This window comes from Schistocerca nitens, chromosome 4, assembly GCF_023898315.1.
Source record: "Schistocerca nitens isolate TAMUIC-IGC-003100 chromosome 4, iqSchNite1.1, whole genome shotgun sequence".
Classification (NCBI taxonomy): Eukaryota; Metazoa; Arthropoda; class Insecta; order Orthoptera; family Acrididae; genus Schistocerca; species Schistocerca nitens.
Genome location: NC_064617.1, coordinates 260,235,934 through 260,259,355, shown reverse-complemented (window position 1 = coordinate 260,259,355; position 23,422 = coordinate 260,235,934).

Sequence of the window (23,422 nt, the reverse complement as noted above, 5' to 3'; positions counted from 1 at the left end):
GGAAAACTAGTCTTAAGCAAAGAAGGGAAAGTAGAAAGGTGGAGCCGCGCGGAGTGGCTGCACGGTTTGCGGCGTTATGTCACGGACTGTGTGACCCCTCCCTCCGGAGGTTCGAGTCCTTCCTCGAGCATGGGTGTGTGTGTTGTTCTTAGCGTAAGTTAGTTTAAGTAGTGTGTAAATCCAGGGATCCTTAGGAATTCACACACATTTGAACATTTTTTAGAAAGGTGGAAGAAGAATATAGAGGGTCTATACAAGGGAGATGTACTTGAGGGCAATATTATGTAAATGGAAGAGGATGTAGATAATGATGAGATGGGAAATATGACACTGCGTGAAGAATTTGACAGAGCGCCGAGAGACGTAAGTCGGAAAAAGGCCCCGGAAGTATATGACATTCCGTCAGAACTACCGACAGCCTTGAGACAACCAGCCATGACAAAACTCTTCCATCTGGTGAGAAACATGTATGAGACAAGCGAAATGTCCTCAGACTTCAAGAAAGATATAATTATTCCAATTCCAAGAAAGCAGTTGCCGACAGTCGTGAAAATTACCGAACTCTCAGTTTAACAAGTCACAGTTGCAAAATATTAACACGAATTCTTCACAGACAAATGGAAAAAAACTGGTAGAAGGCGATCTTGGGGAAACTCAGTTTGGATTCCGGAGACACGTAGGAACACGAGAGGCAAAACTGTCCCTAAGACTTCTCATAGAAGATATGTTAAGGAAAGGTGAACCTACGTTTACAGCACTGGTGGACGTAGAAAAAGCTTTTTAAAATGTTGAGTTGAATACTCTCTTTGAGATTGTAAAGGTGGCAGGGGTAAAAGACAGGGAGCGAAAGGCTACTTACAATTTGCACAGAAAACAGGTGGCAGTTACTGTATAAGAGTCGAGGGGCATGAAAAGGAAGCAGGGTATGAGAAGGGAGTGAGACAGGGTTGTATCCTATTGCCAATGTTATTCAATCTGTACAATGAGCAAGCAGTAAAGAAAACCAAAGAAAAACATGAAGTAGGTATCTAGAGCAGATCTTGTGATTAATAATTGTTCACGTATGTGTTAGCAAAGAACTTCACAATAAAATGGGATTATTTGCACGATTATTTCATTTCATAGCTAGATGATGCCCTGTTTTATTATCTATTACGGGGTGCAACACCCATGTCTCATGTTTGCTAGTGTCAACCTTTTCCTATCATGGATCCATTGCGTTACAGTTCTTATTAAAGACCGAGCGAGGTGGCGCAGTGCTTAGCAGTCTGGACTCGCATTCGGGAAAACGACGCTTCGAACCCATGTACGACCATCCGGATTTAGGTTTTGGGGGCACGGCTGATTTCGTTCCCCATCCTTCCCTAATTCGAGTTTGGGCTCCGTCTCTATTGACCACGCTGTCGACGGGTCGTTAAACCCCAATCTCCTCCTCCTCCCCCTTTTATTAAAGCATGTGAGCCCATGGAGTGTGGTCTCACTAAGTCAGTCCAACCAGTGTGTATCATTCCGAAACCGACAGGGGTACGTCAAAAGTTCAGTTGACGCCATAAAGCATCATCGACATGTGGTACCGAAGGGCATGCGGTCAGCACATCGCTCGCCCAGCCGTTGTCCTGTTAGCAGACATGGTATCACAACTGCTGTGTCAAACGGCTCCACAACGGGCATCACAAGGCTCAGTGCACTCTTTTCCCGTACTCCCGCCAAGGTAAAATGTCTGGCTGAACCAGCAGTCAAACCCTCTCGAGTCTCCTGCATGGCGGTCCGGCACTCTGACTTCTCAGCGATGAAAGCAGATAATTTTCTGTGGTTAATTTATTGTCTGTGCATCATCGCTGCATCTAAGAGAAGACCACATTCGCCACCCAGTCGACTGGATTATCTTCTTCCTGTTGTCACAAGAGAGGTTCGATTGCCGATTTCCAAAATACGCAGCAGATCGACCATTTCGGGAACACTTTAGTAGTTTTTTTTTTTTTATTTCTGAGCATTAGACAGTGTTGTGTATGACTTCGTGCATAACGGTAAGGAGAGATGGGCTACAAAGTTGTTTTGCAGCTATTGTCATAGGAAAGCTGAACAGGAGCGCAAATGATTAGCGAACAAGTTAACACAGTAAACAGAAGATATACTTGACTTGTATTTCTCCAAGCGTATGGAGAGACATTACAAATAATGTAGCAAGAAACAGAGCCCAACTCATACAACAGCAATAAGGATGAGGCTCTGAACTGAAGCACAAACGATGATGTCGGAGTCGCGACTAGTCAGCATCTCTGTAGCATCACATAGCGAAGTGACTCCTTGTGCGAGTGGACTGTGTGGCTGCCGCCGGCCATCCTATATCGTGCGGGCAGAGGGTACATATAGTCCAGAGCTGCTTGAGGCATGCTCAGCGGTCTTGCACCATTGGCTCCGCCTAATCACACACGACCGCTGTTGGCATCTGACAGAAACCTGCTGTTCCGTCGCCAACTTCGAGACGCCCATGGGGTACTATCGATACGTGAGACCACAGACATATCTACCCCTGCAGTAATCAATGAAGTTGTAGTATATATATTGTGGTTCCCATAGTCCATGCAACGACACAAACAGCATGGGCCACCATAGCTTATCAAAGGCTCCCACAGTGTCTATTAATATGCGACTTCATATTTTTTATATATGTCTGTTGTTAAATTCATCTTCTATATACACTGGTGTACAAAATGAAAGCAAAACAACCATACTTCCCCGTCGTGTACCTAGGTCATGATATAATCATACCAACTGTCTACAGATGTCCGTACGATCGTGTTCTGCACGGAAGATGGCATTCCGGTCAACCGACAATCATGCCAACGATGACGCCAGTGCACCCATCAAACGGAGTAGTAGTTGTCGGGTATTCCCATACCCACAATCGCTGTGTACACAGTCACAGACGGTGCACTATGGCACAGAGGAGACGCCTGCAGACACTCTGCAGTGGAGAGCCATCGAAAGACTGGAAGTAGGACAGTCACAAACTGGTGTGATCCCACGGCTTGGTGTGAATCGTTCTGTTGTTTCTCAGATGTGGCGACAGTTTGTAGAGACCGAAACTGTATCCGAAAGACCACATGCGTGACATCAGAAAGAGAAGCCCGTTATTTGTCTATAACGGTACGATGATATCGCCTTAGTACTGCACGGCAACTGTCATCTGACCTCTCAGCATCCACTGGACGTGTTGTGTCGAGGCAAACGGTGTACAGAAGGCTTCGACAAAGTAGCTTTTACTATCGGAGACTTGCTGTATGTGTACCTCTGAAGCCTCTTCTCAGAAGGGAACGTCTAGAATGGAGTTGTCAACATACACCATGGACGTAGAACAAATTAGTCCTGATTTGGTCTGGAGAGTGAGTCCCGACAGATTCGCATCTGGAGGTAACATGGAACACGATTTCGTGACCCCAACATTGTGGATAGAGGCCGATATTGAGGAGGATCCCTAATGGTGTGGGCAGGAGTTATGTTGACCACCCGAACAGCTCTTCATAAAATTGTCAAGGTTTAACTGATGCCAGGCATCGTGACGAGATCTTGAGACCTGAAGTGCAGTTCTTGCGAGGTGCTGTGGGCTCAGAGTTCGTACTGATGGACAATACTGCTCGACCTCATACAGCACAGGTGGTTGATGTTTTCTTCGAAACAAAAGATAATGTATGGATGACCTAACCTGCTAGCACGTCCGATTTGAATCCCATAGAGCACGTCTGTGATGCACTAAGGAGACGGATTTACTCAAGTTAACATACACCAACCATCCCGAAGACTTGCCAGCAGCTCTGCAGGAAGAATGGGCGCTATTGCCTCAACATTTGAGATTAATGACATCATTCACGGCATGCCACGTCGCTGTCAGGCCTGTATTACTGCCAGAGGTGGACAAAAAAAAATGGTTCAAATGGCTCTGAGCACTATGGGACTCAACTGCTGAGGTCATTAGTCCCCTAGAACTTAGAACTAGTTAAACCTAACTAACCTAAGGACATCACAAACATCCATGCCCGAGGCAGGATTCGAACCTGCGACCGTAGCGGTCTTGCGGTTCCAGACTGCAGCGCCTTTAACCGCACGGCCACTTCGGCCGGCCAGAGGTGGACACACCCGGTACTGAGCACATTAACCAGTTTGTCGGAATGTGTGCAAACCAGTTTGTTGGAAAAAACTAAGAACATTTTTGTCTACCGTTATGAACATTGCAGTTGCTTACGTTCTGTACTCTTTACTATGTTTCTACTTTACTATCACCTGTTGACACTGTTTTGTGCTAAAATAAACGCAATCTTGCAAAATTTTCATTTGTTGCTTTAATTTTGGACACCACTGTATTTCCCTTTCCTAAAGCCAGATTGACACTAATTAAGGTCTGTGAAGTTCCCTGTGCGAGTGTAATCTGTCAGGGAGCTGTCTTTCTTGAACCTTTGCAAGCGTGTGTATCAAACAGATTGGTCCCTTTAACTTTTAGTATTAGCCAGATATGTATCTTAGGACATTATTATTATATCTTTTGTTAATTTTCAGGCGCCAGACACCTCTTCCAGTGTTAAGGAGTGGGAAAATGTGTACTTCTATTCATTTGAGAACATCAGCGTGAGCCGCGCGGGATTAGCCGAGCGGTCTTAGGCGCTAAACTCTTGGACTGTGTTACTGGTCCCGGTGGAGGTTAGTGTCCTCCCTCGGGTATGGGTGTGTGTATTTGTCCTTACGATAATTTAGGTTAAGTAGTGTTTAAGCTTAAGGACCGATGACCTTAGTAGTCAAGTCCCATAAGATTTCACACATTTGAACATCAGCGTGAATACTTTCTGGTCGTGGAACATTCCTATCGCTTCAATTGCGTTATTGCTAGAGCTTGTGAGGGCACATCCCTATAAAAATCACCACAAGGTAAAAAAAGGCCAGGTGTGGCGATGAGCGCACATCCAGCGCATCTGGGCTAGCGCGCGCGTTTTGACAGCTACGAAGGCGCGCCGGCTCTGCTGGGCTGAGCTCTGAGGAGCTGTGTGTGTGTCGCGGTGTCCTCAGTACGTTGCGGCACCTTTGAATCTCAGTGATTGGTGAACATCGTACGCATGAGAAACAGGTCTGCAGAAATTCGATGAGGTAAATGCCATATCCCCCCCCCCCCCCCCATGAACCATGGACCTTGCTGTTGGTGGGGAGGCTTGCGTGCCTCAGCGATACAGATGGCCATACCGTAGGTGCAACCACAACGGAGGGGTATCTGTTGAGAGGCCAAACAAACGTGTGGTTTCTGAAGAGGGGCAGCAGCCTTTTCAGTGTTTGCAGGGGCAACAGTCAGGATGATTGACTGATCTGGCCTTGTAACACTAACCAAAACGGCCTTGCTTTGCTGGTGCTGCGAACGGCTGAAAGCAAGGGGAAACTACAGACGTAATTTTTCCCGAGGGCATGCAGCTTTACTGTATGATTATATGATGATGGCGTCCTCTTGGGTAAAATATTCCGGAGGTAAAATAGTCCCCCATTCGGATCTCCGGGCGGGGACTACTCAAGAGGACGTCGTTATCAGGAGAAAGAAAACTGGCGTTCTACGGATTGGAGCGTGGAATGTCAGATCCCTTAATCGGGCAGGTAGATTAGAAAATTTAAAAAGGGAAGTGGATAGGTGAAAGTTAGACATAGTAGGAATTAGTGAAGTTCGGTAGCAGGAGGAACAAGACTTTTGGTCAGGTGAATACATGGTTATAAATACAAAATCAAATAGAGGTAAAGCAGGAGTAGCTTTAATAATGAATAGGAAAATAGGAGTACGGGTAAGCTACTACAAACAGCAGAGTGAACGCATTATTGTGGCCAAGATAGACACGAAGCCCACGCCTACTACAGTAGTACAAGTTTATATGCCAATTAGCTCTGCAGATGACGAAGAAATTGATGAAATGTATGATGAGATAAAAGAAATTATTCAGGTTGTGAAGGGAGACGAAAATTTAATAGTCATGGGTGACTGGAATTCGACAGTAGGAAAAGGAAGAGAAGGAAACGTAGTAGGTGAATATCGATTGGGGGGAAGAAATGAAAGAGGAAGCCGCCTGGTAGAATTTTGCACAGAGCATAACTTAATCATAGCTGACACTTGGTTCAAGAATCATGAAAGAAGGTTGTATACATGGAAGAACCCTGGAGATACTAGAAGGTTTCAGATAGATTATATACGAGGTGTGGCTAGAAAAAAACCGGACTAGTACTGGTGAAACAATAAAACGAATGCAATAAGGCTGAAGGTCGCGTGGCCTGTCACGTGACTCTCGCTCCGCCTACTGCTCGAGTTTCATCTGCCTCCTGCACTCAGTCTGCCCGTGGCGTCTGTTTTAAGTAGTTGGCGTTTTGTCTGTGCGTCGGAAAATGTTGAGTGAACAGAAAGAACAGCGTGTTAACATCAAATTTTGTTTCAAACTAGGAAAATCTGCAAGTGAAACGTTTGTAATGTTACAACAAGTGTACGGCGATGATTGTTTATCGCGAACACAAGTGTTTGAGTGGTTTAAACGATTTAAAGATGGCCGCGAAGACACCAGTGATGACACTCGCACTGGCAGACCATTGTCAGCAAAAACTGATGCAAACATTGAAAAAATCGGTAAACTTGTTCGACAAGATCGCCGGGGTGGGATCACTTTCAATGTTTTCCAGGATGTCAGAACAAATCATTCTTCGGCGTTCCTTCTGTTCAATTGTGAGACACTTTGGAACCATTTTTGAACACACTTTGTTCATGTTGAAACTTTCATGAAGAATCTGCCTAACACTTTCCTTGTCAACTCCTGTTAACTCAGACACTGCTCTGATTGTTAAACGGCGATCTTGTCGAACAAGTTTACCGATTTTTTCAATGTTTGCATCAGTTTTTGCTGACAATGGTCTGCCAGTGCGAGTGTCATCACTGGTGTCTTCGCGGCCATCTTTAAATCGTTTAAACCACTAAAACACTTGTGTTCGCGATAAACAATCATCGCCGTACACTTGTTGTAACATTACAAACGTTTCACTTGCAGATTTTCCTAGTTTGAAACAAAATTTGATGTTAACACGCTGTTCTTTCTGTACACTCAACATTTTCCGACGCACAGACAAAACGTCAACTACTTAAAACAGACGCCACGGGCAGACTGAGTGCAGGAGGCAGATGAAACTCGAGCAGTAGGCGGAGCGAGAGTCACGTGACAGGCCACGCGACTTTCAGCCTTATTGCATTCGTTTTATTGTTTCACCAGTACTAGTCCGGTTTTTTTCTAGCCACACCTCGTAATGGTAAGACAGAGATTTAGGAACCAGGGGCAGATGTGGACTCTGACCACAATCTATTGGTTATGAACTGTAGATTAAAACTGAAAAAACTGCAAAAAGGTGGGAATTTAAGGAGATGGGACCTGGATAAACTGACTAAACCAAAGGTTGTGCAGAGTTTCAGGGAGAGCATTAGGGAACAATTGACAGGAATGAGGGAAAGAAATACAGTAGAAGAACAATGGGTAGCTTCGAGGGATGAAATAGTGAAGGCAGCAGGGGATCAAGTAGGTAAAAAGACGAGGGCTAGTAGAAATCCTTGGGTAACAGAAGATACGTTGATTTTAATTAATGAAAGGAGAAAATACAAAAATGCAGTAAATGAAGAAGGCGAAAAGGATTACAAACGTCTCAAAAATGAGATCGACAGGAAGTGCAAAATGGCTAAGCAGGGATGGCTAGAGGACAAATGTAAGGATGTAGAGGCTTATCTCACGAGGGGTAAGATAGATACTGCCTACTGGAAAATGAAAGAGACCTTTGGAGAAAAGAGAACCACTTGCATGAATATCAAGAGCTCAGATGGAAACCCAATTCTAAGCAAAGGTGGGAAAGCAGAAAGGTGGAAGGAATATATAGACGGTCTATACAGGGGCGATGTTCTTGAGGACAATATTATGGAAATGGAAGAGGATGTAGATGAAGATGAAATGGGAGATATGATAGGTGGAAGGAATACATAGAGGGTATATACAGGGGCGATGTTCTTGAGGACAATATTATGGAAATGGAAGAGGATGTAGATGAAGATGAAATGGGAGATATGATAGGTGGAAGGAATACATAGAGGGTATATACAGGGGCGATGTTCTTGAGGACAATATTATGGAAATGGAAGAGGATGTAGATGAAGATGAAATGGGAGATATGATAGGTGGAAGGAATACATAGAGGGTATATACAGGGGCGATGTTCTTGAGGACAATATTATGGAAATGGAAGAGGATGTAGATGAAGATGAAATGGGAGATATGATACTGCGTGAAGAATTTGACAAAGCAGTGAAAGACCTAAGCCGAAACAAGGCCCCGGGAGTAGACAACATTCCATTAGAAATACTGACAGCCTTGGGAGAGCCAGCCCTGTCAAAACTCTACCATCTGGTGAGCAAGATGTATGAGATAGGCAAAATTCGCTCAGACTTCAAGAAGAATATAATAATTCTAATCCCAAAGAAAGCAGGTGTTGACAGATGTGAAAATTACCGAATTATCAGTTTAATAAGTCACAGCTGCAAAATACTAACGCGAATTCTTTACAGACGAATGGAAAAAGTGGTAGAAGCCGACCTCGGGGAAGATCAGTTTGGATTCCGTAGAAATGTTGGAACACGTGAGGCAATACTGACCCTACGACTTATCTTAGAAAAAAGATTAAGGAAAGGTAAACCTACGTTTCTAGCATTTGTAGACTTAGAGAAAGCTTTTGACAATGTTGACTGGAATACTCCCTTTCAAATTCTGAAGGTGGCAGGGGTAAAATACAGGGAGCGAAAGGCTATTTAGAATTTGTACAGAAACCAGATGGCAGTTATAAGAGTCGAGGGGCATGAAAGGGAAGCAGTGGTTGGGAATGGAGCGAGACAGGGTTGTAGCCTCTCCCCGATACTATTCAATCTGTATATTGAGCAAGCAGTAAAGGAAACAAAAGAAAAGTTCGGAGTAGGTATTAAAATCCATGGAGAAGAAATAAAAACTTTGAGGTTCGCCGATAACATTGTAATTCTGTCAGAGACAGCAAAGGACTTGGAAGAGCAGTTGAACGAAACGGACAGTGTCTTGAAAGGAGGGTATAAGATGATCATCAACAAAAGCAAAACGAGGATAATGGAATGTAGTCGAATTAAGTCGGGTGATGCCGAGGGAATTAGATTAGGAAATGAGACACTTAAAGTAGCAAAGGAGTTTTGCTATTTGGGGAGCAAAATAACTGATGATGGTCGAAGTAGAGAGGATATAAAATATAGACTGGCAATGGCAAGGAAAGCGTTTGTGAAGAAGAGAACATCGAGTATTTATTTAAGTGTCAGGAAGTCGTTTCTAAAAGTATTTGTATGGAGTGTAGCCATGTATGGAAGTGAAACATGGACGATTAATAGTTCAGACAAGAAGAGAATAGAAGCTTTCGAAATGTGGTGCTACAGAAAAATGCTGAAGATTAGATGGGTAGATCACATAACTAATGAGGAGGTATTGAATAGAATTGGGGAGAAGAGAAGTTTGTGGCACAACTTGACTACAACGAGGGATCGGTTGGTGGGACATGTTGTGAGGCATCAAGGGGTCACCAATTTAGTATTGGGGGGCGGGGTGGAGGGTAAAAATCGTAGAGGGAGACCAAGAGATGAATACACTAAGCAGATTCAGAAGGATGTAGGCTGCAGTAGGTACTGGGAGATGAAGAAGCTTGCACAGGATAGAGTGGCATGATGAGCTGCATCAAACAAGTCTCAGGACTGAAGACCACAACAACAACAACAACAAATGTGGTATCGGCCGCTATCCGGTCGGCCCTACTCACAAACACGCGCGCCGCCAGTTAATGCTGTCGTGTTTCCTGAAGCCGCCACCGCGGCAGGAGGGCGCTAATGAGATGCAAGCATCCCCCCCCTTGGAGTTCCTGCGAACATTTCGAACATTCGTGCACTGACCCCATTTTGTGTGTCTGCCAGGTGAATAACATTTACAGACCTTCATAGTGGCGAGATCTAGTGGTCTACTGAATGGTTATTGTACTGTAGACTACTGACATACTTGTAAATTTGCGGTAGCTGTGTATGTTTCCACAATCAAAGCTACTATTAGCGACTAACGCTGCAATTACAACAAAAAGTTATGTATTATTTTTACTATCTGATATTAGATGTAGAAATAATTAATATCTGAATTCTCTGGTAATGAATGGCCTCTGTTCCTCGCTCCTGTATCCACTAAAGAACGACACAGCTTTCAAGCAAGTTGTAACAATAAACACATGCTCAGACACATGATGAGGAAAATCCATTCGCTGCAGTCGTTGGCGACAGATTTGGAGAGGGTAACCTGCAGGCCTGAACTGAGTAACCATCATTGATATCAAATAAAACTAAACTGAATAGAAACTGAGTCTGACTAGTTACAGAGAAGCTAGTAACATAATTATAAAGAGAAAAGTAAGACGAATGCGTGGATGAAAACGCGCCCTCAATCGAAAAAGCAGTTCCTAAGTTATTTAATGTTAAAGGTTTTTTTAATAAAAGTGAACTTTGAAAACTAATATCTCAACCACGCCGATTTTTATGCACTAAGTGCCCACAGAAAGGGCTTAATGAGTATTATTAGAATATAAAAGTTGATTTTTTTAACATATTTTTAAAATTACAGGGTGGAATTTGCATTCCGTGCATAAAAATTGGCGAGCAGTGAGTAGGACAGTAGAACTCACGCTCTGAGGGTTCCATACAAACTACATCGATCTCACGAATTCGAAGACTTTCAAGAATGTTTTAATTTCTAGTCTGAAGTCTAAATGACAAAAAAATTCTGTGTTACATAATCACATATTAACTCCCGTGCGAGGTTGTTGGATCCCCCATCGGTTGCCTTCCCGGGTGGCGGATAGGGGAAAGCCTCCCAGATATGGGTGGTACCGAGGAAATCAAATACTCGTGGTGGACCAAATACCAACGCGGTTCACAATTCAGACACGTCTGAGTGAAAATCACCGGTACTCTGATCAGCGTCTGTTAGCTCACTGAGCTCGGCTGAAAACATTGGTTCCAAAGGCCTCAACAACCATGGGTTCTATACGGTGCTGGTATTGCCCAGGCCAATACCAGTAAAACACAAGCAGTCATGAACTGTGCGAGCAAATTTAGCTTTACCCCAGGTGGTACACAATCAATCCACTCGTCGACAGACGGTAACTGGACTCTCGGAATATGGGGAGTCCAGGCCCGCATAGCAGACAAAATCTGTTAAACTTCCCTACAAGCTGGAAACTTTCATTGGAACACTAAATACCAGAACACTGATTCAAACAGGAAAATTACATAATCTCACTCAAGAAATCTACCAACCAAAAATTCTCGTACTTGCTCTTCAAGAAACACGACTGACTGACAATGAAACCGTGGACTACGGAAACTACCGCATCTTCAAGAGCAAAACACAACGGAAGGTCGCGAAAGGCGCACCAATCTTCGGAATGGCCTTTCTTGTACACAAATCCATTGTCAACCCTGTTAAAGAAATCACACCCATCAACAATCGATTCATGACCATGCGCATTCAGAGTGCCACTAGAATATATAATATCATCAATGCGCATGCGCCCACAAATATCGAAAACAAGAAAAATCACGAAACCGTCGAAAAATTTTGGAACAAACTCGAAAAAAACTATGAGCAAAATGCAAAAACACGACGTGAAAATCCTAATGGGAGACTTCCACGCTCAACTCGGGAAAGGAAAAAGTTACCGAAAAATGGTAGGCAAAAAATCTGCTCACCAAAACACTAACAGTAATGGTAAGCGTCTGATTGACATATGTCAAAAATTCAGCCTCAAAGTTATAACCACTACAGAATCATCAACGACATTCAAGTTCGACGAGGTGTGAACATCGACTCGGACCATTACCTCACCTGAGTTGAAGTACAATTCTCTCCTAAGAGAGTATAACATAAAAAACCGTATATCCAAAAGTTCTAAACATCTAGAATTCAAGAAACAATGATCACAAAAGAATGGGAAAAAGAACCGACACACAAGTGGACTGACTTCTGTAGCAAAATATCAGAAAAACCAAACAATTAATCCCACTTAAGAAAAAGACAAAACACTCATGGGGGGATTCCAACTGACACCAAGCCATCATCAATCACCGAATCGCCTTTCAAAAACATAACAGCAACAAATCGCCGGAATCCCTTCAACACTCGATATCCGCAGAGAGACACATAGCACCATCAGGAAAACCAAACGCAACTAAATCACCGAACAGCCCTAATCAGTTAAGGACAACTTCAGAAATTACAACCGAAGTAATTTCTATTAAGCTTTCGCTAACAGAATTAAAGGTTACTCACCACAAAATTTGGCCTACAAGAAAAAATATGGGAAACTCGCACTCTCCAACCAAGAAAACTGCAAAGAACTGGCACACTACTTTTCCTAACTTCTTAATTGCCCTGAACCACCCGAACGATTCCCACACACATCCCCAAGTCAAGCGAAACCCGACGCCGATCCACCGACGCAAGAAGAAATCCGATACCACTTCACGAAACTGAAGAATGGAAAGACGTCAGGAGAAGATGAAAGCCCCGCAGAATTACTGAAACATCTCGGAACACGATCATTACAGGAAATTACACAGATCATTCAGGACATGTGGCGAAGTGAAGGACTTTCAGACGACTGGAAATGCGCACTCAGACTCGTACACCCACTTCACAAAAAAGGAGACAGATCTGATGTAAATAGCTACAGTGGAACCTCCCTCCTTTTCATTCCTTATGAAGTCATCTCCGCTTGCGTCTTACAATGTGCACAAGAACAACTCGAACCACTAATAGGTGAATATCAAGCAGAGTTCAGACCACACAGATCAGGCACCGAACAAATTTTGGGCCTGAAGTGTACACTGAAAATTCAGGCTACACGAAATCTCCCAATCTTCTGCAGATTTGTCGGCTTCAAGAAAGCTTACTACTCCATCGGCCGAAAATCCTTGTTTGATATACTCAAAGAAAACAATCTTGATCCAAAAACACAACGGCTCACCAACAAACCCTAACAGACACAAATTCGACGGAGAAATCTCACAACCTTTTTCCATTAAGACTGGCGTCCGGCAGGGCGATGGCCTCTCCGCACCACTTTTCAGTGTCGTTTTAGACAAAGCCTTCAAAGAATGGGAACGAGAACCGAAAAATCGAAACATCTGGAGGCCGATCTGGCTAGGGAAAGAAAAGGATAACATCGACGTCACATGCCTATTCTTCGCTGATGACCTCGCGATCCCTTCTGGTGATGAAGAAACAGCAGTCCATCAGATTGAAGTCCTCAAACAATGAGCCGAGAAAGTTGGACTGCAAATTCCTTTTTCTAAAATCGAATTCATGGCTACAAAACACATCAAAACACCAAATTTAATCGGAAAATATGGCACAGTAATCAAGATTAACCACTTCAGGTACTTAGGAGAGATCATTGAGTCTAGGTATACGTAAAGACTAGCACAAAAAACAAGTGAACTCAAAAAGCGAAAAGAATATTGGAAAATTGCGAGCGTCTACAAAGAAAATCCATAATCATCAACACAAAAAATCCACACTACACGACTTTTATCAAACCTGGAACATTCTACGGCAGCGAGACTCTAAACCTTAATTACAAAGGAGACCCCGAAAACATCAAAAAGACTGAAAGAAAATTCATCCGAAAAATCCTCGGCCCAAAACTCACAGACTAATTGTACCGTTTACAATCACACACAGTCACAGAAAAATATTCCAACATCGAAACCGATTTTCGCAAATGACCACTGAAATTCTAGGGACACATCATGAGACTAGACGACAACCAATTAACGAAGAAAGTTTTAACGTACTTACAGAAATTGAAAACGACAAGAGTCTGGATAAAACAGGTCCACATTAATCTAAAAATGCCAAAATCTCATCGACAGACATCGAAGATCGAAACGTCTTCAGACATAAGGTATACAGCTGAGAAATTTCATCACAAGAGAAACCCAAGGTACCTAGAAGAAAGTGGTCAGATGAACGTCGAGCTAAGCATAGCGAGTTGTGAAACAATCCTGGAAGAACAAGAAAAATAACATCCACAGGTCATAATTGGCTTATGTGATCCTCTACGGGTCTAGACAATGTAAACAAATAAATAATTACACATTATCTTGTACTGTGAATTCTTGATTCTTGGTAAAGGTCAAAATTGCAGGTAAAAAGGAGGTACCTTATAGGTTTTGATGAGTGAGTTTGTAAACATCAAAATATGTGACATAAATAGCCATATCTTTTGATTGCTTGGACTTTTGAAGCTTACACTATGTGATCAAAAGTATCCGGACACATGGCTGAAAATTACTTACAAGTTCATGACGCCCTCCATCGGTAATGCTGGAATTCAATATGGTGTTGGCCCACCCTTAGCTTCCACTCTCGCTGGCGTACGTTCAGTCAGGTACTGGAAGGTTTCTTGGGGAATGACTGCCCATTTCTTACCGAGTGCTGCACTGAGGAGAGGTATCGATGTCGCTCGGTGAGGACTGGCACGATGTTGGCATTCCAAAACATCCCAAAGGTGTTCTATAGGATTCAGGTCAAGACTCTGTGCAGGCCAGTCGATTACAGGGATGTTAGTCGTGCAACCACTCCGCCTCAGGCCGTGCATTATGAATAGGTGCTCGATCGTGTTGAAAGATGCAGTCGCCATCCCCGAATTGCTCTTCAACAGTGGGAAGCAAGAAAGTGCTTAAAACATAAATACAGACCTGTGTTGTGATAGCGCCACGCAAAACAACAAAGGGTGCAAGTCCCCTCCATGTAAAACACGACCACACCATAACACCACCGCCACCGAATGTTACTGTTGGCACTACACACGCTGGCAGATGACGTTCAGCGTGCATTCCCCACGTCCACAGGCTGCCATAGGATCGCCATATTGTGTACCGTGATTCGTCGCTCCACACGTTTTCCTACTGTTCAGTGGTCCAGTGTTTACACTCCTTACACCAAGGGAGGCGTCGTTTGGCATTTACCAGCGTGATGTGTGGCTAGTGAGCAGCCGCTCGACCATGACATCCATGTTTTCTCACCACCCACCTAACTGTCATAGTACTTGCATTGGATCCTGATACAGTTCAGTAATCCTGTGCGATGGTCTGGATAGATGTCTGCCTATTACACATTACGACCCTCTTCAACTGTCGGTGGTCTCAGTTAACAGACGAGGTCGGCCTGTACGCTTTTCTGCTGTACGTGTCCCTTCACATTTCCACTTCACTATCACATCGGAGACAGTGGACCTAGGGATTTTTAGGAGTGTGGAAATCTCGCGTACAGAAGTATGACAGAAGTGACACCCAATCAGCTGACCACGTTCGAAGTCCGTATGAGTTCCACCGATCGCTCCATTCTGCTCTCTCACGATGTCTAATGACTGCTGAGGTCGCTGATATGGAGTACCTGGCAGTAGGTGACAGAACAATGCATCTAATATGCAAAACGTATGTTTCTGGGGGTGTCCGGATACTTTTGTTCACGTAAGGTATATACATTACATCTCCAAGGAACTATACACCTTGTAAGTGGCCTGCTTCTGTGTTGGCAGCGCTGTGTAGCGCTTTGCATTGGATCTCTGACTGCGCTTTCTTTGTAAGAGACTCTGTGGCTGATTGGACTCGTTGGAAGTTAATCGCCAGTAGTGTTGGGCAGTTGGAAGTTCGTCACCAGCAGTGATGGAAGTACTGTTGGGCAGTTGGAGGTGAACAGCCAGCAGTGATGGATGTTAAATGTGAGAAGTTAGCATTGATAGAGGGTAGAGGTCTGAAGTGTTAGCGTAGGCTAACGATCTGTACATGTTCGACTTGGAGACTGAATATTATTCATGATTATATACCTTTGTACTAGATATCAATGACGATTTATATTCGTGTTTGAACTGGATGTCATATTATTAAGGTAAAAAATATTATTTGGTTTGCAACAAAATCTTTCTTTTGCTAACCACATGTCTATTAGTAGTTAGAATCTTTTATTTAGCTGGCAGTATTGACGCTCGCTGTATTGCAGTAGTTCGCGTAATGAAGATTTTTGTGTGGTAAGTGCTTAATGAATGATTTCTTTTTACTCAGGGCCATTCTTTTGAATGAATTATTTGTAGTCAGGTTGTAATTTTTTTGAGTAGTCAGATTGCGTTGCGGTAGAATATTGTAGGTTGACATGATAAGAAAAAGTAAAGAAAAAGTAGACTCAGTACGTTTAGTTTTACTCAGCTCTTTCAGAATCAAATAACGTGGAAGTTTCATCTTCTCAGTCATTCTGTCATTTACGTACAGACACACTCATTTAAATAAAGAAGTTTCAACCTTAGTATGTCTCGATACGTGTGCCTGTTCCTGAGAGAAAGGTATCGTAACAGACGGACGGACAGACAGTCGGATAACAAATGACAAAAAAAAAAGGTTTTTTTCTGCAGTATAATCACAAATTCACCATGTTTCGAATTTTTTCCTTTACTCGTACTGCGAAACCTTGTTTCTTGCCAAATGTCATGATTCGATGTACCCGGGAAGTACCCTACAGATTTTGATGAGTGAGTTTATGAGCATCAAAATATGTGACATAAATCGCGTATCTTTTCGTTATATTTCTCTAGAGACTTCGATTTTTACACATCCAAGGGACCATAGACCTCAGAATGTGGCATAAATTTCAACTCGATACGTCCAGCAGCTCCTCAGGAAAAGGTTTTTTGTCTGTCAGATCGACAGACATACAGATAGACGGAATCATGTAAGGATTCCGTTTTTACCGACTGTGGTACAGAATCCTAAATACGTGAATATTCACCAAAATAGTTAATAAAACAATGAAATAGCGGCAGCATAGTGAAGTAAACTTAGACCTTGATGTATACATTTTTTATTTTATTTTTTTATATTTATTAGCAACAAAACAGCGTAAAGTAGCATTTACCATAACTAAATATCACTCTTTGAACAAACTATCCAACTGAGGAAAAAACTGAGCAAATCAGTAGAGAGCTGAGGAAATTTACATCCAACATGATGTGTAATAGATATATATAGCATAAAATTAATAGTTTTTAATTATGTTCGAGAAGACGGAAGTATATGAACTTCACTCACGACAATATGAGAGCATAAATAACCGGCAGCCATCTTGGATCAGTCAATTGTCCTTCGGGTGCCACAGACGACAGTCGTTCGCCAGAGCCGAAGAGTGAAGTATGTGTATATGAGTGACGAGTAGGTCACGATTCGAGAGTGCCCGAAATTTTTTTAAGTATTGAATCGGGGACTTGTGATATTCGCGCGTGTCGATAGCAAATACTCTGAAATATTTCAGCTTGTTAATTCAAAATAATTTACAGGGAATTGTATCTTACATGCATTTCCGATCTGATTTGAATTTCGGCTCGTATTTCTCGTTCAGTTCCATGGCTTGAGTTTCCAGTGTTACGCGACAGGCCGGTGGGGCAAACCTTTTGCCGACTGTATGCGTTTGTGGTGCATGTTATAGTTATTCTAGTTTCCTTGTCATCTTCTGCGTGGTGTTAGTGTGAATGTGAAATCCGTGTGTGATTCCTTACCATTAAGTCATGCCTTACTTTTATGAGACCTTTATGATTTACAAGCTCATCAGTCAAGGAATGTGATTATTTGTTGCACTTGTGTGATTATTTATGAGAGGCAACAGCAAGCATTATGTTTTTATACAAATAGTTGTGCTTTTCTAATTGTCTGTAGTAAAACAGGTGTTCAGTACCAGTTAATTTCAAGCTTACTGTTACTGCTGGTAATTGGTCCCACACACCCCAATCTTTGTTCCCTAGTATACATCCTACAGCGTTTGCCCCTGAGCAAATATATACAGGCCCATTCATTTATTTGCTAATTAAGTAAAGATTTATTTGGTAAATAAATCAATCCAGAAACAGTTGGATCGTTTAATCTATTATTTTCAAATAAAATATTCGATGGAATCCTAAATCACTACTGAATATATCTCTATCGATTGAGTAAATTCCCTTAACGTAAAACTAAATTTTATTTAGATAGCTGGCTAGTATCACTATTCTTTATAGATATTGTAAGTAGGCTGTTTAGGATTTTTATATTGGTAACGCCACGTAGCGCTCTGTATGAAAATCACTGGCTGTGCTGTGTGCACTCAGTGGATGGTTGGCATTGTTCTAATACTCGCTATTGTAGTGTTGGGCAGCTGGATGTTAACAGCGCGTATCGTTGCGCAGTTGGAGGTGAGCCGCCAGCAGTCGTGGATGTGGGGAGAGAGATGGCGGAGTTTTGAAATTTGTAAGACTGGATGTCATGAACTGCTATATATATTATGACTATTAAGGTAAATACATTGTTTGTTCTCTATTAAAATCTTTCATTTGCTAACTATGCCTATCAGTAGTTAGTGCCTTCAGTAGTTTGAATCTTTTATTTAGCTGGCAGTAGTGGCGCTCGCTGTATTTCAGTAGTTCGAGTAACGAAGATTTTTGTGAGGTAAGTGATTTGTGAAAGGTATAGGTTAATGTTAGTCAGGGCCATTCTTTTGTAGGGATTATTGAAAGTCAGATTGCGTTGCGCTAAAAGAATATTGTGTGTCAGTTTAAGCACAGTCATTGATAATTTTTCTAAGCGGACGTTATATATGTCGACCCTTAGCCGAGGATACCTCGCTGGAATCTTCTGATTTTTTCTTGTAGTTTGTGTAATTAGTGTAGATTTTGTTTATTGCTAGTGCGTAATTGTAGAGAGAATCTCCTTTGTAGTTGCAGTCTTTCATTGTTGTGCAGTAAAACAGATGTGGCACGCATGTAAATTTGCACCAAGTATTTCGCAGCTGCGCTTGCAATTAACTAGATGTTATTTTCAGTGCTATGTTAATGTGTTTTCTTATTTTTGCTCTTCAAATTGTGGTTTTCTGTGTTGTCGTGTGAAATATTGTGACAATAATGGCGTCTGAAAAACGTAATACTAGGCTTCAAAGTAAACTGAGAAATGACAGTGAAGACGAAAGCAGTGTGTTAGCGCCACCGTGTAATGAATTAACTAATGTTCAGCATAGTAATTTGGTACTTGTGCATAGGGAAATGGAGCGGGCGGCAAACAATAGTGTAGACAGTGAAACAATTAGTGAACAGGGAAGCATTATCGATCGATCGGTCGGCAACAGCCCGCCTCAGGAATCGGGAATGACAGGACACAATCTTGCAAATACTGCAGATTCAGGTTTCGGGTCCTCACCGTTTTCTCAAATAAGTCAAGACACATTTCCTGCTTTTCAAAATGCGAATATTGCCGGTTCAATTGCATTGCCTAATAGCACTGAGGAACAGGTTTCAGACACCAATGCATTGTTATTACAATTAATGCAACAAATGGGACAAAATCTTCAAAAGTTAGACATAATGGAACAACACCAGAGACAAAAACAGCAACAGTTAGACACAATGGAACAACACCAGAGACAAACACAGCTACAGTTAGACACAATGGAACAACACCAGAGACAAACACAGCAACAGTTAGACACAATGGAACAAAATCTTCAAAAGTTAGACACAATGGAACAAAATCAGAGACAAACACAGCAAAAGCTTGAAAAATTAGACACCACACTTGAACAAACACGTGAAGATTTAACTACTGAGTTACATAACATTGAATCGAAATGTCAAAAAGTCTGTAATGACGTAAAAACACAAATTTGTGAGCATTTTCAACCTATTTTTTCGCGGCATGAAAATGCATTACAGAATCACGAAGCAGCCATAAAAGAACTGCTAACTATTGTTCATGAAAATCACGACACCTTGAAAGCTAAAATTGACTCAGTTGCATCTACCGATTCGGTTACGCAACTTGCAAAAACTCAGGAAAACTTAAAGGACACAGTAGATACGATTTCAACACAAATGGACACTCTGAAACTTGGTTCAGAAAAACACACTGAGGAAATAAGTACACTATCGGAGAAAGTAGCCGAACTTTCGGATCAGTTCACTAACTTATCTACAAAGGTAGATGAAGATCTGAATGACACAAGACCTGTAGCCATAACTGACACAGAAGAGTATGAACAAATTAACAAATTCAAACAAAATCAGAATCAAATTAATACGCAACACAAAAGAGAAATCCGGGAAGTACAAGATCAGTTGGCACAAGTAATACAAAAATTACAGATTTCAGAGGACACTCGCGCTCCAATACGGGAAGAGGGACTTAGAAATACGGAAAAGCCGCAAAATAATAACACAGGGCATTTCGGAAGTTATGAAAGAAATTGTCAATGTGCACCGAATTTTGAGATGGAACCGCCGACACGACGTAACAATGACCGATATGCGACTCGCCGACACGATGATTTTGACTATAAGCTGTTCATTACTACACGTAAATTCAAAACATTTAAGAATTCCGGCAACGACATTCATCCACAAGCGTGGCTTCAACAATTCTCTCATTGTTTCCCCCCCAACTGGTCATTAGAGCACAGATTAGAATTTATGTGTGGCTATTTAGAGAATGAACTAGCTGTAAGAATGCGATCGGTCATTCACGATTGCCACAGTGAAGGAGAATTTTATCATGCCTTCCTCTCAGCATATTGGTCTCAAGTTACACAAGACCGAGTAAAACATAGCATCATAATGATTAAACGTTTCGAACAATCTGAATTTTCCAGTCTTATGAAATATTTTGAAGACATGTTGCATAAGAATCAGTATCCTTCAAACCCATACAGCCCCTCAGAACTCATCCGCATTTGCTTAATCAAATTGCCTGAACATTTACGACATATTATTTTGGCATGACGTTGCAAAGATGACATTGAAGCTTTTCAGGGACTGTTACAAGAATTGGAAATTGACACTGACAATCGCGGAACGCGGAAACAGGAACACAACAATTACAGGTCACATCCGTCACAATTCCGTGATGAAAGAAATAATAACTGGACACGACAAGGCTATTCTCACAACACAAATCGTGACCAAAACAGACATCACCCGTATGACAACCGTTGGCAGAGTAGTAATAATTACAGGGAAAGATCACCTCTCCGCAGTAGTGACTATCACGGGGACAACCAGAGAAACAGACAATATGGGAACCAAAATAATTATTATCAAGGGAGACAGAATAACTTTAGACGCAATGGTCCAGCGCGCAGTTGCGATTCAGGGAGAAATTCTCCACCACATGACCGACAGGAAAGAAACTATGGAATCTACCGACTTGGCGACAGACGATATGATCGTAACGACAGACCTGAATTGCATCAGAACTGGCGGGATTCAAACAGAGCAGGGCCCTCTCGACAAGGTGAATTTGTAGAAGTTAGGTCTCCAAATCCCAATAACGACGCACGCCAACAAAGAGACAATAGGCAATGACTCATTCGGCTGGCAGCCACAAAACGTACGTATGAAACTGACGACGCAGCTGCCGTAGCTAGTAATTACGTAAAAATGGAAGACATTAGGGACATCTTACTCCAGGAACACGACGTAAAACATAACAACATTGCATATCCTGTGATTCACATGACAGTAAATGACGTAAAATTTACGGCAGTACTTGACTCTAGCAGTCCCATTTTAGTAATTAGTGAAACAGCCTTTAGCAAATGTAACAAATCGAACGATTGCCCCACACTTCCGTTACGTAAGATTAAATTACAAGGTGCAATCTTTGGAAAAAGTGTAGATGTACGCCAACAAACCAACTTAGAATTCTTTTGTCAAAGCCACAGCTTCTCTATGAGCTTTCTCATTGTTCCATTATTGTCGACGGAAATTATATTGGGAGTAGACTTTTTGAATGAATACAAAGCAATCTTAAACTTTCACGATGCTGACATAAGTTTAGAGAAAGAAGGTAAGTCAATAGCTTTGAAATTTGAAGATTGGCTCTCAAACCATGACGAAGAAATTAATCGGCTTTACCTCCTGTTAGACAACAGTTCGGAATTTTCGACGGAACTTGACACTAACAATCACTCTGCAAGTACTGACAGGGATGATATCGACGGCGCATTCGATAGTAATGAGTTAATTCAGAATAAAATTCAAACAATTGAGAATTGTAATGACACTGATAGGCAGGACCTTTTTGAGATTTTACAAGCACATTCCACAGTTTTTACTCACAAAACAGGAACAATCAAGGGATTTCAATACCAATTTCGTGTTCGTGAGCATACCAAATTTTGTGTTAGACCATGCGTAATTCCGGCGCATTATAGGGACCGTGTTAGAACAGAAATACAATCTATGCTTGACGAGGGCATTATTGAGCCTGCAGTAAGCTCATACAACAGTCCATTACATGTTGTTGAGAAGAAAAATGGATCGATCAGGCTTGTCTTAGATTCGAGACAAATCAATACTATCATTATTGCTGAAACAGACAGGCCGCAAACGTTGGAAGAACTTCTTCAAAATTTTAATGGTGTAAAAGTGTTGTCTTCTATTGATCTCAGATCCAGCTTTTATCAGATCGAACTTCGTCCAGAATGTAGAAAATACACAGCTTTCCTTTGTTTCGGCGTTTGTTATCAGTTTCGGAAACTTCCTTTTGGTTTGAACATTTCTTCGGCAGCATTCATTCGTGGGCTAAATTCCATATTACCTGAGTTCTTAAAACGTCACATCACTTTATATGTGGACGATATTCTGATAGCAGAAGCCTCATGGGAACAACATAATCGCATCCTCAACAGTTTGTTACGTATTTTTGCAGAATCTGGAATTACAGTTAACTTGGAAAAGTCTGAATTCGGTAGGTCAAAGGTGAGGTTTTTGGGGCATATTATTTCTTCTGAAGGCATTCAGCCGGATCCTGAAAAGTTAGAAGCGATCAGAGCCATTCCAGTTCCATCCACAAAAAAACAAGTCCGCAGTTTTCTTGGTCTCGTAAATTTTTACCGTCTTTTTCTGAATATGCAAATTCTAGTTACACCAAAACTTTGTTCTCTCACTGGAAAAAATACTATTTGGGACTGGGACGAACAAGCACAGTTGGAATTCAATTCTTTCAAAGAATCGCTACTTAACGCGCCAATACTAGCTCATCCAGATCTGTCACAAGATTTCTGCCTTAGCACGGATTCTTCTAAAGTCGGTCTTGGTGCCCATTTATTTCAAGAAGCCATAGAAAATGACACTACCGTTCAGAAAACCATTGCTTTTGCTAGCCGAGTGCTAACAAAATCTTAAAAAAATTATTCCGTTACTGAATTAGAAGCTTTAGCTATCGTTTAGGCATTTAACAAATTCCGTTTCTTTCTTTCTGGCAAGCACG